The sequence below is a fragment of the Dipodomys merriami genome, unplaced genomic scaffold (genome assembly GCF_024711535.1).
Source record: "Dipodomys merriami isolate MVZ:Mamm:240054 unplaced genomic scaffold, mDipMer1.0.p SCAF_8, whole genome shotgun sequence".
Classification (NCBI taxonomy): Eukaryota; Metazoa; Chordata; class Mammalia; order Rodentia; family Heteromyidae; genus Dipodomys; species Dipodomys merriami.
The window spans coordinates 56,208,737-56,225,405 of NW_027206401.1; the positions used below are offsets into that span (position 1 = coordinate 56,208,737).

At 43.1% G+C, this 16,669-nt stretch overlaps 1 pseudogene; it reads left to right on the top strand.

Annotated features, from left to right (window-relative positions):
- The first annotated feature begins 15,126 nt into the window (after nucleotides 1-15,126).
- LOC138819239 (nuclease EXOG, mitochondrial pseudogene) lies at nucleotides 15,127-15,804 on the top strand (annotated as a pseudogene).
- The last annotated feature ends 865 nt before the right edge of the window (nucleotides 15,805-16,669 follow it).

The window sequence follows — 16,669 nt, forward strand, 5'->3', positions numbered from 1 at the left end:
GATCCTTGTCTTTGCTGTCTGTATGTTTCTTCCTTATTCACCTCCATGGCCACATTTGCCAAATACAAATCTATCAGAAACAATATTAGGAGTTTTATATGTTTGTCTGCATTCAGTTGTATGTGCCAGTGACTTTACTATATTCTTCTCTAGTTGTACATAATATGACTGCCTTATTTCTTTCTGTGCATCCAACACATTTTAATGGCCTTATTTAAATGAGATCCATCTTCATCCCTTATTTTAGCAGCCACTATCTTGAACCTGTGTGAAACTGCAGGCAGCTAATCAGGACAGCAGAATCCTTACCCTTCTCTTGACCGCAAGACTGAATCCATTGTTTTGTCAAGAAGTCTTTAAAAAATTCCTTTGAGAAAGACACGAGTTTGGAATGGTTGATTGAACGACCCCACATTTCTGCTCATTTCCCACCATCTTTGCTTACAAGCTAGACAATTCTTGCCAGACTAAACTCATGAATGAAGAACCACCAACACAACTGGGGCAATAGTCATGGTGTTCCAGTAGTACATCTTCCTCTTGCTAATACATGTTAACCAAGCTACTGGCCTATATTTTATGATTGTTGTTAATTGGAGATAAGCACCTCATGGACTGTCCTATCTGAGCTGGCTTCAAATTCAGATCCTCAGATCTCAGCCTCCTAGGTAGCTAGGATTCTCAGGTGTGAGTCACCTTCACCCAAGGTTTGGCAGGAACTGAGAGGAGCTATAACTTGTAACTATTACAATTCCTAACCTACAGTAGGTGTTCAGACACTTTTTGAATACATTTTTAATAAACAGTTATTTTATATCTGAATAAGGTAAGTTGGAGATGTGATCAGACAAGATTAGAGTCAGCATGACATAAAGCTCTCACAATAAGAAAATATGTATGAACTAGCTGAGGTTCAATGTCACTTCTATGAAATGGGGAATATCTTTATCTATATAAAGATAGCAGTGTTTGGATCTGCATTGAACGTTGGTATTAGTCATGTGATTACTTGGTATGAAATAACTTTAGTAATTGGTAAAAGCATTTTTGGGGAGAAATGAAATGGTGATGAGTGAACAGGGTCTCATTTGAACATATACCTAACATAATCATACCAAGGACAAAACCATTGTACTTAAGAAATACTTCAAATGTGAGAAAAACTATAGGATTGGGAAACTTTCTGCTTAAAATATTTAAAACCTATTGTTTGAAGTATTCATAATAATTGTCTCTTTTTTTTCTTCAGTTGGGCACGGGGCTTGAACTCTGGGTCTGGATGCTGTCCCTCAGCTCTTCAGCTCAAGGCTAACGCTCTACCACTTGAGCCATAGCACCACTTCTGGCTTTTTCTGCTTATGTGGTGCTGAGGAATCGAACCCAGGGCCTCATGCATGCAAGCAAGCAAGCACTCTACCACTGAACCACCTTCCCAGCCCTCAAGAGATATTTTCTTAGCTAACTACCTCAGATCCTTGCCTCTACCCATTAGCATACTGATTATAGAAAACAATTTTTGAGATAAGGTCCTGTTAATTGTCCCAAGAAAGTCTTGAATTTGCAGTCTTCCCTCTTTAGCCCCACAAGTGGCTAATATTAAAGGCTAAAGTTCTACTTGTGGTTGAGCTCTTTGGATATATGACCTAAAAGAACTTCATGAACATTGCTTATTATATTTCTTCCACTTTGCAAATCGTCTGTTTTCTATCTCATTAAGGAACTACTCCTCTGTGTATCTATGGAAAAACTAATCACTGAGAAACCATTTCACGTCTCATAAGAAAATTTTTCACATGAGAATATCAAAAGCAAGGAAAGAAAAGCAAAAAGAAAATTGATTTACATATATATTTTACATATACAGAAATTAATTTTACATATATGTGCTTTATGTATATATTTCAATACCCAGTTTTACTTGAGCCCACCTACCCTGACTTTTTCCTAGTTAATTGGAGAGAAAGTCTCAGACATTTCTGTCCAGTCTGGCTTTGGTTTTGGTTTTTTGTTTGTTTCTGTTTTTGTCTGTTATGGGGCCTGAACTCAGGGCCTGAGCACTGTCCCAGAGCTCTTTTGCTCAAGGCAAATGCTCTACCACTTTGAGCCACAGTTCCACTTCTGGTTTTCTGGTGGTTAATTGGAGATAAGACTCTCATAGACTTTTCTGCCTGGGCTGGCTATGAACTGTGATCCACAGATCTCAGCCTCTTGAGTATCTGGGATTACAGGAGTGAGCCACCGGTGCCCATCTCCCAGGCTGGCTCTGAACCATCATCCCTCACTTTACAGTCTCTTGAGTTGTTAGAATTACAGGTGTGAGCCATCAGTGCCTGGCAAAAATTGATACTGATATGTTTCCTACTTGGCAAGGATCTTAGCTCTATCAGACAAAAATTGAAAAAAAAAGTTTTATATTCTGGCTTTTGGGCTCCATTGTTTTAGGTTCTATGTAAGTCACTCCCATTTAAACATCTTATTTTAATTTAGGGATCCATCAGTAGAGTACAGTATGTAAGATACTTTCTCTTTTACCACAAGATTTTTTTTTTTGGCAGAGGGAGGGGAGGGCCGGTCGTGGGGCCTGAACTCTGGGCCTGGGCGCTGTCCCTCAGCTCTTCAGCTCAAGGCTAGAGCTCTACCACTTGAGCCACAGCGCCACTTCCGGCTTTTTTCTTTTTTGCTTATGTGGTGCTGAGGAATCCAACCCAGGGCCTCATGCATGCAAGGCAAGCACTCTACCACTGAGCCACCTTCCCAGCCCTTACCACAAGATTTAAAGACAGGAATAGTATTATTAAAGTTTGTTCTTTATTGCTTTGCTTTGTTCTCCACTCCCCCATCCTGTGTATTTAGCAGTATTGGGTACTGAACTCAGAGCCTCATCTTGCTAAGCTACCACTTGAACCATGCCCAGAGTCCTTTCCTGTTAGTAATCCCTAAAATTTAAGAGCCCTAAGCTTGGGTTTTGTTTCTCAATGATAGAAAATGGCCTTAAGGATTTTCACCACCTTCCCAAACACCTAAGTATGTGGTTGGTATGTGTTCTTCCTCTTCTTGTGAGGTATATTACAAGACCCTGCCTTGAAAAAGTTAGGGCTGTCATTGTCTGAAAAAACAAGTAAATAAAGATAAATCTGTAATTTACTAAAAAGACCAAAATTATCCTCTGTGTGGGTGCTCACGCGCGCATGCATGTACACACACACGTGTGCCATATTGGGATTTGAACTCAGCCTGAGTGCTGCCCCAGGTATGGTAGACTGGTGTGTTACCATTTGAGCCAAACCTCCACTTTTGGCTATTGGTGAACTGGATATGGGTCTCACAGACTTTCCTGCCCAGGCTGGCTTCAAACCATGGTCCTCAGATCTCAGCCTCCTGATTAACTAGAATTACAGATGTGAACTACTGATACCTGGCTGAAATGATCCTTTGTAGGCCCCCAGGGTTTTTAATGCAGTCAAGACACTTGCAAATGGTACCTCTTTTAAATCCCAACATCTAATTCTTACAGGCCAAAGTACCACAGTAATTACAAAATACTTCATTTTATTAATAATGTATATACAAATAAATTAGTTTCAAAAGATTATGATACATTTGTACACTAAATTCAAGTCCTTCTGTTTTGCATATCTTCCGGAGTAACTAGATTAATTTTCAGGTCATCTCAGCAGTGTCATCTTCACTATCAGAATCTTCATAAAATGAAATTGTGGCTTGAACTGGAAAATTTTTCAGAAGAACTTCTGCTTCTTGATACAAGTAATCATAACACTTTGACTTGGGCCAAAATAATCTGAAAGAAACAGAACATTTGTGTGTTTTATCTTTTTCACATTTGTGAAATGGTCAAATTTCAAAAGCTCCATAGAATCAACAGTTGATTTAGACATTTAGATAAAGTCTTGCAATAGTTTAAAAATATCCTTATCACAGCTTTCATGATGATTGTTCACCAAAGTATCAGTAAATGGCTGATCATTTTAAATCCTTATCCAAGCTATAAATTAGAACAAACAAATCCGTATAATGCCCGGTATAAACATAAGATCAATGTTTAAGATAGGTACATACACATATAATGTGTATATATACATATATATACATATATACATATATATGTATACATACACATTATATATACATATCACATACACAAAGTTTGTCTTTCAATTTCCAAATTCCTTTGGAGGGATGACTTCTACCAATACATTAAAAATATGGATGACAGCCAACTTTGTGAAGATGACAACATATTATGCACCCTAAACACCTACTGTCTGTCTTAAAATTCACAGATTTAATTCTTTTGCTACACGTGTAGTCTATGTAAGCTTCTAAAAGTACCAAAACCAATATTTTCAAAATCGCATCTTAAAGTATAGAAAAGCTACCTGTTGCTACACCAGACTTCAGCCCACCTTCTTCCTCTCTCTCTCTCTCTCCATTCAACCAAATTTGAAAACACCAGATTGATATAAAGGTACGTGTAAGTGATTATCTCATAATTTACCATACCTAATAAGTATGAAATGTACCATCTGGCCTATTTGGTTCTCACCCAAAGAAAAGATAGGAGAGTGAGGGCCGAAGCCTGGGCCACTCCAGGGCCAGGGCAGTGACTTCACTGCAGCCTGTGTGTGGTCATTCACAGAAGACTTGCAGCCTGTGTGTGGTCATTCACAGAAGCGTATATGCCCAGTGCTCCCAAAGCAGCTGCACTGGAAGGCTGGGCAAACTTTGCATCTGCCCAGCCCAGAGCAGCTCCTTGTGAATAATGCATCTTCCACAGCCCTGCGTCTCCACAAAAGTGGAGATATTCTAACCACAGCAATGTTATATTATGGTCAGTACGTTCCATTTTAAGAGACAACACTAGAAAAATGAAGTTTCTAAACGTTTCTGACGAAAACATCTCCAGAGTTCACACACTGAATGCTTAATATCATTAGTTTGTTCAATAAATATAGTAATGCCGACATTATTCCTAATTTAATAATAATAATCATGAACTTCTAATAGGTCGAAGATGGGGGGGGGGGAGAATTAGAAACACAGTAGTGGTCAAGACAGAAATGAATCAAAATAAAATGAGAGAAGTACCAGAGCAAAAGCTCCAGACAAACCTGACCAGCATGTTCAAGTCGTGGCTCTCCAGGAAAGCCCACACTCCACACCCCGGCTTCCAGCTCCCCGGGGTTCCCCGACGGTGCCATGCTGTGCCAGGGCCTCAGTTTCCTTCCTCTGCCCTACCACCCCGTCCTTCGGCCTGTGGAGCTTCTTTGGAGACTCAGCCAGGCGACCAGAAACACGAGTCCCTGAGATGTCCCCGCCCTCTGCGAAGCCCAAGCAGCCCTCTGCCCATGGGCGCACACCGGAGCAGAGCGAATCCAGCCCAGTGCTTGTGCCCAGGCGTCCTTCCCCCAGACAGCCCCACCAGCACGGACTCACGCCTGTGGGCTGCTCACCCACACTTGCACACTTGGCCACCTCCACGAGGCGCTTCGCCCAGCAAGGCGCCGACGGTGACCGTCCCTGTCACCCGGGTAAAAGTCGCGGGGAGTCGTACAGGAAAGCCCACATCTGGGCAGGAAACAGAAAAGGAGCCCCCACCACTGAGATAAAACGTGTGCCACCCTCCTAGCACGGACTTTTCTCTAATGTCCACTTCCTGCTAAGTGCCAAGCCTGGCTTGCTGGAAAATTCTCTCCCCTCCTGCTGAGTTGCTGCAGAATAATATACAGACTAATATATAATGTACATAATAGAATAGAATAATATACAGAATAATATATAATGTGCATAATAGAATAGAATAATATAAAGAATATATAATGTACATAATAGAAAAGAATAATATACAGAATAATGTATAATGTGCATAATAGAATAGAATAATATACAGAATAATATATAATGTACATAATAAAAAAGAATAATATACAGAATAATGTATAATGTGCATAATAGAATATACAGAATAATATATAATGTGTATAATAGAATATACAGAATAATATATAATGTGCATAATAGAATAATATACAGAATAATATATAATGTACATAATAGAATAATATACAGAATAACATATAATGTACATAATATATAATGTAATAATATAATATAATAATATACATAATAATATATAATGTACCTAACATAATATATATGTACATAATATAATATAATAATACACATAATAATATAATGCATATAATATAATGTACATAATAGAATAAGACATAATATATAGTGTATGTAATATATACAGTACATAACAGAATATAATGTACATAATAGAATAATATATATATAATATACATACTTCAGACCCATTTGAATTAAAAATAAAATAAAGGTGAAATAAAATAGTTACAACAACAACAACAAAACCCGTTTTCCAGGCTCTGACATCTCGGTTGGCTTTGACCATGCCCCACGTTCCCGCCCTGCAGGTGGGAGCGCCGGGCCCGTCCAGTTCCGATGTCGCCCGCCTCCGACGCGGGGATTGCCCGCCTCCGCCGGCCCGAGCCCCGGCCCCGCCCGGCCCGCCGGCCCCACTCACCTGACCGGGTGTCGGTGCGCAGAGCTCTTCCCTGGCGCGGGGGTCCCGCCGCGGCCGCCGGGCACCTGGGGACACAGCAGGGGAGTCCCGGTCACCGTACCCGCTCCGGAGCCGGAGGCCGCGCACGCACATGCACGCACGTGCACACACGCGCACACGCACGCGCAGCACACGCGCTGGCACTCACCTCCGGCACGCACACACGCACGCGCAGCACACGCGCTGGCACTCACCTCCGGCTCGCCCGGCCGCGGCGCCCCCCGGTCCTCCGCTGGGGCTCCGACCCACGGCCTCCAGAAAACGGCGGGTGTGCAGGACGCGGGCCCCGCCTCGAGCGGCGACGGGAGCCGCACGGGGACCCGCGCAGCCCGCGCGCCGGGACGGGACGGGGGCGCAGCCGCTTCCAAGCCGCACCCCGAGTCCGCGTCCGCGCGCCGCGCCCGGCTCCCCGCGCGCCCCGCGCGCCCCGCGGCAGCCATGGCCCGGCTCTGCGGACCCGCCGGGCCGACCCTGCTTTATACCCGGCGGGGCCACCGTCCCCGCCACTGTCCCCGCCCCCGGAGCCCCCCGCGACCCGCCACCGCCCCCTCCCCCCGGAGCCCCCCGCGACCCGCCACCGCCGCCGTCGGGTAGCGTGGGCCCCGCACGGGGTCTCGGAAGAAAACTGAGTCCGCAGCCATTTCCAGGGCTAGAAGCGGGAAGCAGCTCCGCGGTCTCAGGACGGGGGCGGTGGTCGCTGGCTCCCGGGCTTTGCTCCGGGCTCCGGCTCCGCCTCCAATGGCTTCTCCGCCTATGGTGGTGCTGGGTCCTGAGTCCCAGTCCTGGGCTCTGAAGGCTGGGTGCTGAGTCCCCCAGAGAAATGACCGGATCCCTCCCTCTGAGACCACATGGACACATTAGATACACACACATGCACACACACCATATAAACACACACACACGCATTGTATGTGTATATGATCATTTATATATACATATGTGTATGTGCTCTAATATAGATAACACACATTGTATGGGCAGATATACTCAATATGTATATAATAAACATGTTTTTTCATGTGTCTTTTCAATGCATCTATATTTTTGCACATATATATTCTGTGTATATTCTATAAATATATATAAAATGCGCATAACATACATAGAATGGATACATATACACATATAGAACATATCTATATGTTCTAAGAATATTTTCATTGTATATATTCTATGTGTGTAATGTATATTCTGTGTATATTCTATGAATATGTACATAGGATGTGTGTGAACGTGTGCTCCTTGGCCATTCATTTACTTTACTAGAAACGGTCCATTTACTTAGCCCCTCCCTGCCTGGACGATGAGATAGGATTTTCTCTGGGAAATGAACCCCATGACAATGGATATATACCTACCTGTGACTCAGTGGTCTGGAGTTGTGGCTAGGCTAAAGGAATTACACTTATAGAATGTCTGTTGTATGCTTGACACACAGCGAAGCCTCAATCTATGATAAACTGTTTTAAAATTGTAAGGCCTTTACAGATGGTAAGTTATTCGATGAAATGGCTTATTTCAACCCCCTACACATTATCTTGTGTATGTGCCAGTACTGGGGCTTGAATCTAGAGCCTTGTGCTCTCACTTTGCTTTTCTATTCAAGGTTGGCACTCTACTACTTGAGCCACTCTTCTACATCTGACTTTTGCCTGGATTTTTGGTTCTTTTGACTGTCTGGGCTGGCATTGAGCCACAATCCTCAGATCTCATCCTCCTGAGTAGGAAGGATTAGGCGTGCACAACCAGCACCTGGCTTGTGCAGACATCTTAGATCCATCTGTAAGGTGTAAGTCCTGTCCTTTGCAGTTGTAATGGTGAATGAGATAGAACCCACCTCAGGAAGATTATAATCATTATTATAATCTAGGGCCATTACAATGGTCGCATGAGCAGCAACTCTTTAAAAAGAAGACATTTGATAACAAAAGGCCATTTTGTGCCTGGGAGGGACTGAAATCTGTATGAACAGCCACAAAAACCTGCCTACAGCAAGCAAAACCTAAGCTGAGATTTCTAGGAGGAAATCCCAGTCAACGAAAAGTGACTATAACAGAAGCAAGACAGGAAGGGCTTGCGCCGGTCACAGCCTCCAGTGCTGTGCTCTAAGCCATTCTAACCCTGTTCTGTAAATGTTGATGAAGATTTTAAACGGGAGGATGGAATGATCGAACTTCGTATTTTAGTTTTAGAAATATCTTTGGCAGTCACATGGAAAAGGGAAGTTGGCACTGGCACACTTAAATACTCTCGGTGGTGGTCTAGTGGGTAGGTGGTAAGATGAGGACCAGGTGTTAACTGGGCCTGGCACGGAGGGGTTAGGAGTGAATAGAACTACATCATGGGAGTGTCAAGGGACACAATTTTTTTTTAACAGCAATTGAGAGGGAGACTAAGGTGAAGAAATGAAGTCACGTGTTGAGATGGCCCTTTGGAGAAGAAAAGAGAGAAAGGAGAATATGGGGTGAACATGACCTGTGATGGGCCAACACTTTTTGGGGGAAGGAATGAGGTCCACAAGGGTATGACTGACTGACTGCCCGCTTAGGAGCTGAGGTAAAAGCACAAGGGTGACATAGAGTGACTCAAGTCCAATTGTCATCACTCACCTGTAACAAGAGCAGAGTTCATACATAAGCTCTGGTCTTCGGGATGCTTTTCACTCATTTTTAAGGAACATTGTAATCCCTAACTAGCTGGACTGTTGATTTAAGATATTTCCTTCCAGCTAGGCACCAGTGGCTAATCCTAACTACTCAGGAGGCTGAGAGGTGAGGATCAGGGTTCAAAGCCAGCCTGGGCAGGAGAGACTCTTATCTCCAGTTAACCACCAAAAATCCAGACGGAAAGGTGTGGCTCAAGTGGTAGAGTGCTAGCTTTGAGCAAAAAAGCTCAGGGACAGCTCCCAGATCCAGAACCAGTGTGAAATTAATTAAATAAATGAACATCTACAACACGCTCCTTCCCAGGAAAATCATTCATGTGTGTCTGAATGCCAATAGAGTGACATTTATTAACCCCTCTCTTTTTTTGTCGGTCTTGGGGCCTGAACTCTGGGCCTGGGTGCTGTCCCTCAGCTCTTCAGCTCAAGGCTAGTGCTCTACCACTTGAGCCACAGCGCCACTTCCTGCTTTTTCTGCTTATGTGGTGCTGAGGAATCAAACCCAGGGCCTCATGCATGCAAGGCAAGCACTCTACTACTGAGCCACCTTCCCAGCCTCTTATTAACTCTTTTGATATTCTATTTCAATTATATACTTATATTCTCCCAGAAAAGTCATGGGAAAGTTGAATATAAAATCCTAAACATAATGCATACAGGGAATTTATTTTTTGAGTAGGGTAACAGAAATGATTTGACATTAGATTGTGTGATGATTGCACAATTCTGTAAATTCACTCAATTTCATTAATTGAGAATTTTATTGTATACAAATTACAGCTAAATATGAAAACCTCAACATGACACCAAAAAATGGATATTATTCCTCCTCACAATAAACTTGATGAACCAGATGTCATAAACAGAATGAAGCCTATTTTGAACGGGTTCCAAGTTTTTCACTGTGTTCTTTTTTGGTGGAGAACATGGTGGCAGTGTCTCTTCTACCTTGAGACGTTTCTCAGAGCATGGCTCCTATTCACACTGGTCTCCTGGCTGTCCTCGGTAGATCTGGGGTAGCCTTGTCTTTGGGGTGCCGGGAGGAGGCGCTGATTCCTAGTGATCAGAGTAACTCCTTCAGAAAGAATTCTATGAGTTCTATCATATGTGCAGCAAAGGCAGCCTCCAACCTAGGCAAGTGGTCTTGTAAGTAAAGTCCTGCTAAAACCCAGGACCTCACATAGAAGCTGCTATTACAAAAGCGCACTGTCACAGGGTGAACATAGCAAGAGAGCAGGCAGGTGAACTCGGGTCACTTGGAAATGTGTTTGGAATTATTAAGAGATTATGTAAATAAAATGGTTAATTTCCTTAGTCAACCAAAATGCTTAAGAGTTTTCTGACAGATTCCAATTGTCTGTGGCCAACGTTTTATACCAACAAAATTTCAGTTGAACTCATTGATTTAATAGCCATCTTTATTTTTAATCTCAAGGACCAGATTCTTAGTCGGGGTTGACATTTCCAAGCTATAGGCATTAGCGAATGTTCCCAGGTTTAAGGCAAAGATAACAGTTGTGGCAAAAACCAAACTGGGCCAAGCTGGCTTGTGTTGTTTTAAAGCAAGAAGGTGCTCACAGATGGCTGAGGGAGAGATTTAGCAAGTCCATGCTAATCACACCCAGATAGGAAGGGAATGAATACCTCTACTGCAAACAACCACTCCTGTGTTTCTCCTGGAGCAATCTTGCTTGGCTAAATCACAATAAAGTATGATATTTAATGACCTGAAACATCTTATGCTCCCTATTATAGTTGGCATTTTATTAGCATATATTAATTGTACAAAATAATGGATTTTCTTATAACATTTTCATACATGCATATACTTTGATCCTATTTGGTCCCTTTCCCAATTACCCTCTCTTATTCCCTTCCCCACGGTCCCTTTCCTCTTCCCAAATAATTCCCTTTCTACTACCATTATTATTATTATATTAGATATAGGTTCTACATACAAGAGAAAATATGAGATGTTTGTTTTAGCTAAAGAATATGCATTTTCCTGTAAATGACATAACTTTGTTCTTTTGAGGCTGAATAATGCTCTATCGTATATATATGCCATATTTTCTTTATCTGTTCATCTGTTTATGGGTGCCTAGGTTGATTCCATGAATAATGCCTCGATACAAAAACCAATATATGCGGCCCGAGTGCTTCAGGTGCACAGGCAGCACACCCCTGTGTGCTATCATCACGATAAGGAGCCACGACAGGCCATTCCAGTTCAGATGAGGATACAAAGGATTTTCACAAGTTCAGCTGTGAACTATAAAATATTCTAGGTTCTTGATTCTAGACATTTTTAAACTTCTATTCTAGCCTCAAATAGGTTACCCATACCTAACGAATTGTATAAAAGGAACAATTATTTCCCTCTAACCTAAACAGGAATTGTTGATCTTTGTTCACAAATTGTATTTTACTACGTGAGACATTTTATACTAAATGTCTATTGATGGTACAAATGTAATATCCTATATTACTAAATATCAGTAGCCAAAATATGATAAACACCAAGATTGATTTAGGTTTTGCTTTGAGACTATAGCATGAAACGTCTCCATGAGAGAACATTAAATTCAATGAATGAATGTATTGATCAGTTATGAATAAGTAAGTTTATGGAATAAGATGGACTTTGCTGGTCATGGAGGCCCAGGCCTGGGATGATAGCAGTTGGCAAGCAGAGACAGGAGAATTGAGCATTCAAGGCCAACCTCCTTGACAATGTACATAGAAAGGTCTCTTTTTACAAACAAACACACAGATAAAGAAAGGATCCACATGTTTTATAGCTCTCACAGTTCTCATAATCTAGTTGGGAAACAGAAAACAAACATGTGAAGGAGACAATTACAAATCTGTAAGAATTCTATAGACAGAATTAGGAAGGAACCATAGGGGTCTTCTATTTAAGGTAGTCAGGAAAGGCGGCCAGAGGAAAACAAATAAGGGCCATTTCCTACGTGATCTATTCATTACTGATGCTACAGAAAAATCAAAACAAAATACCTCTGCTCTGATTGGCTTATATTATCAGAAGACCAGACAGATGGTGTGTGGGCTGTTGCAGGGAAAGTAGGCCATATTGAATAATATATTTTCATATTTTTTCTAACTTCTATTAATTACTTAGACTAGAAAAATACTTGAGGCCGGGCGCTGGTGGCTCACGCCTGTAATCCTAGCTACTCAGGAGGCTGAGATCTGAGGATCGCGGTTCAAAGCCAGCCTGGGCAAGAAAAACCATGAGACTCCTATCTCCAATAAACCACCAGAAAACCGGAAGTGGCGCTGTAGCTCAAGTGGTAGAGCGCTCGCCTTGAGCTGAAGAGCTGAGGGACAGCGCCCAGGCCCAGAGTTCAAGCCCCACGACCGACAAAAAAAAAAAAAAGAAAAATACTTGACTTATTGAATGGAATTAATACTTTTGAAATATTCTCCCAGCTTAACGGTGGAACCAATTTTTACCTGGAAGTATCATGACATTTAAAAGGTGAGATATTTGAATATTAGCCCTAACAAAATTGAGATTACCGAAAACTACTTTTAGTTATTGAATAAAACATTATTGTGGATTTATAGAAAACTACAGACCACACTGCAGTTATTCATGAAGATGGGAGAAAATGAGGCTGCGCATCTTAAAAATCTGTTAGGCATTCCTCAGGCTTTCAGACTACTGATTAACTGAGGGAAGGATACCAGGTAGAGGTGATGTTTATAATGCTTCTCTGAGTTTCAGCCTATGTAGCATGGTAGTATTCAATTATAATTACAATTAACTGTGTAAGACCTCACCAGTTGCCTATCTTATAGCTATTCTCTACCTTCACCTCTACTCTTGTTAGAACCCTAATTTTGTACAATTAGCAAGTCTCCCTTTTGGAAAAGCTATGTCCTTTCACAAACACCAAGAGAATCATGGTCAGACCAAGCCAACAGCAATCACTTCATTCTTGCCCATGATTGGTTTCCGCAATCATGTGATCGCATTCTGACCAGTGATATTGAAAAGAAGTCAGGATTAAGGTGTCAGTGCACCTGAGAAATGTCTCTTTTTTTTTTTTCTTGCCTATAAGAAAGCATGAGAGAAAATATTTGACTCCTTCGTGTTCTGACTCCCAATCTTGGATCTACCTTTGAAGTCAGGGATTGGAGGCTTATGATTAGGGCTAGTCACATGAGCCAAGATGCTGAAACAGCAGACTGGAGGGAGGTAAAAGTTTGGGGATGATTCTGACACTGTCAAGCCTGTGGAACAGCCACCTGTGGGAATAGTCAACATCTCTCCCATCTATACCTATGCAGGTTGCTTATTTTTATTATGGTTGCTGATCAGTTTTTACATCTCTGCTGCAATATATACCCTTCAGTAAGGAGTTCTTTGGATATTTGTTTAATGGAGTAATGAATGGTCTCTCTGGAAAGCCCGAAATGAAGCTGATTTGGAATTTCCCTATAGATGAAATAAACTCATTCCCAACAAGGAGATGAGTCCTCACAAGGCAAGGCTCTATTGTTTCTCATGTATCCTTTGACTCTTCACAGAGACGTTTGTCATGGGGAATCTCCCAGGAGCAACCACTCAGACACAATATATAGCCAGTGGAGAGTCTTTGTTAGCCTGCCTGCTCTCACACTTGGGTGTCAGGTAGTCAAGTGGGATAACCCCTGTTCCAACCAAGTCAGTTAATATACCCCTCACCCAGGATTTGGAAATTCCCTTTTTTCCTAATCTACAGCTGTAAGCAAGCAAGCAGGAAACAACAGAAGCAGAAGTCAGCATTAAGCAAGTGGCACCTGATCTAATTTAGGTGTATTTTGTTCATTTATCCCAACCAAGCCATTTCCTAAAACTAGACTCATACTGAAGCTTATCAATTCCAAGCAAACAGGAACTAAACTGTCTCTGGAAGCTTATTATTCCCAGGCAAGCAGGAACTAGCCCAGGGGAAGAAGCAACGTGTACGTGACTGGATGGTGCTTAGTCATAAAATGGAGACATTCTGTGTGATATGCTATCACACCTTGGTACCTAGTAGTTTTCTCCTTCAAAATATAAAGTTGAAGCCAGGAGCTGGTGGCTCACACCTGTAATCCTAGCTACTCAAGAGGCTGAGATCTGAGGAACGAGATTCAAAGCCAGCCCTGGCAGGAAAGTCCCTGAGACTCTCATCTCCAATAAACCACCAGAAAACTAGAAGTGGCACTGTGGCTCAAGGGGGTAGAGCACTCACCTTGAGCTGAAGAGCCAAGGGACAGTTCCCAGGCCCAGAGTTCAAGCCCACAACTGACAAAAAAAAATAAATAAATTTGACTAGATAAAGTATTGCCTGAAAACAGTGGTTCCCAAACCCTTCAGTCTTAGGAAACTTTTTTTGGGGGGGTCGGTCGTGGGAGCTTGATCTGAGTCTTTTGCCCACCTCTTTAATTTTTGTCTTTACAGAAGATGATGGGATGCTTGTTTCTGATCTGCATTCAATCTGGAACAATATGTTGTATTGATTTAAAAAAAACTTGAGCCAGCCCGGCCCGGTGCAGCACCGGGCCTCAGTGGGGAGGATGAAGGAGTAGGCAAACGCGCTGTCTGATCTACAGAAACAGCTGTGTTAGAACAATTTGGATTCCCTTTAGCTGGAACACAGACCAGATGTTACACAAACCACGCCGTCCTATGACCAGACAAAAACGAGTCCCTTGATGGGTCCTTGAACACATTTCCAAAAGCAAGATCACAGGGGATGCAGACAGAAAGCACTGCAAATTCCAGCTGGTTCCCAGGATTCCCTCGGCCTTCCCCACCTACAATGAAGACTGTCTTGGAAGTGGCTGGTCTACAGGACATATGGCTCCATCTGAAAATAACAAATTTTCAAGTAAAGCTGTGGTTGAAACCTTTTACTTTTCTAATATTGTGCCTCAGAATTATGAAAATAATTCTGGATATTGGAATAGAATAGAAATGTATTGCCGTGAACTGACAGAGCAATTTGAGGATGTGTGGGTAGTGTCTGGACCTCTGACCTTACCTGAGACTAGAAATGATGGCAAGAAGACTGTGAGTTACCAGGTGATCGGTTCCCTAGACAACCTGGCCATACCCTCGCATCTTTACAAAGTGATCCTGGCCCGGAGGAGCCCGGGGTCCCCTGAGCCCTTGGCCCTGGGGGCCTTTGTGGTGCCCAACGAAGCCATCGGCTTCCAGCCCCGCTGGCTGACTTCCAGGTGAGCCTACAGGACCTCGGGCCTGGTGTTCTTCTCCCCGTGTGGACTGGACAGGGGAGATCCAGGACCTCTGCTCCGTGGACAGCTGCAAGCTCATGGACTTCCAGGCCTTCACCTGTACCTGAGCACCAGGAAGGTGGATAGCACCTGCTCGCTGCCCCGGCTGGAGAAGATTCTGGAAAACCTGAAGGACGTGGGCATTGAACTCAATGTGTATTTCATGAGTCCCTACATGAAGAAGCTTAAAGAACTGATTGCTAAGGAACAGCCAGGCACCCGGGTGGGGAAATCCACCTAGATGAGTTGCTTTTGTAATTTTTGGATGTGTGAGCCCAGTACCAGAACTTGAACTCAGGGCCTGGCCATTCTCCCTTAGCTATTTTCTTTTCTTTTTTATTTTGGTCGGTCATGGGGCTTGAACTCTGGGCCTGGGCACTGTCTCTCAGCTCTTAAGCTCAAGGCAAGTGCTCTACGGCTTGAGCCACAGCGCCACTTCTGGTTTTCTAGTGGTTTATTGGAGATAAGAGTCTCACGGACTTTCCTGCCCTGGCTGGCTTTGAACCATGATCCTCAGATCTCAGCCTCCTGAGTAGCTAGGATTATAGGCGTGAGCCACCTGCGCCCGGCCTAGCTATTTTCTATGTTTTTTACTCCAGGCTGGTGCTCTGCTTCTTGAGCCACAGTGCCACATGTGGCTTTTTTGCTGTGGTTTCTTGGAGAGTTTTGAAAGAGCCTCCTGGATTTTCCTGCTCAGGGCTGGGATTCCAATGACAGTCCTCAAATCTCAGCCTCCCCGGTGAGCCACGTCACCCTCACCCAGCCTAGATTTTTTTATTCACTTGTTGTTGATGCTGTTATTATTATTATTATTGTTGTCAGATTGGGTCTTGAACTCTGGGCGTGGGCGCTGTCTCTGAGCTCTTCAGCTCAAGACGAGCACTCTACCACTTGAGCCACAGCTCCATTTCTGGTTTCCTGGTGGTTCACTGGAGATAAGAGTCTCATGGACTTTCCTGCCCAGGCTGGCTTTGAACCACAATCCTCAGATCTCAGCCTCCTGAGTGGCTGGGATGACAGGCACAAGCCATGGGGCCCGCCGAGACTCAGCTTCTCCACATGCCAGATCTCTGGATTCCACACTGAACACATCTGGAGGCTACAAG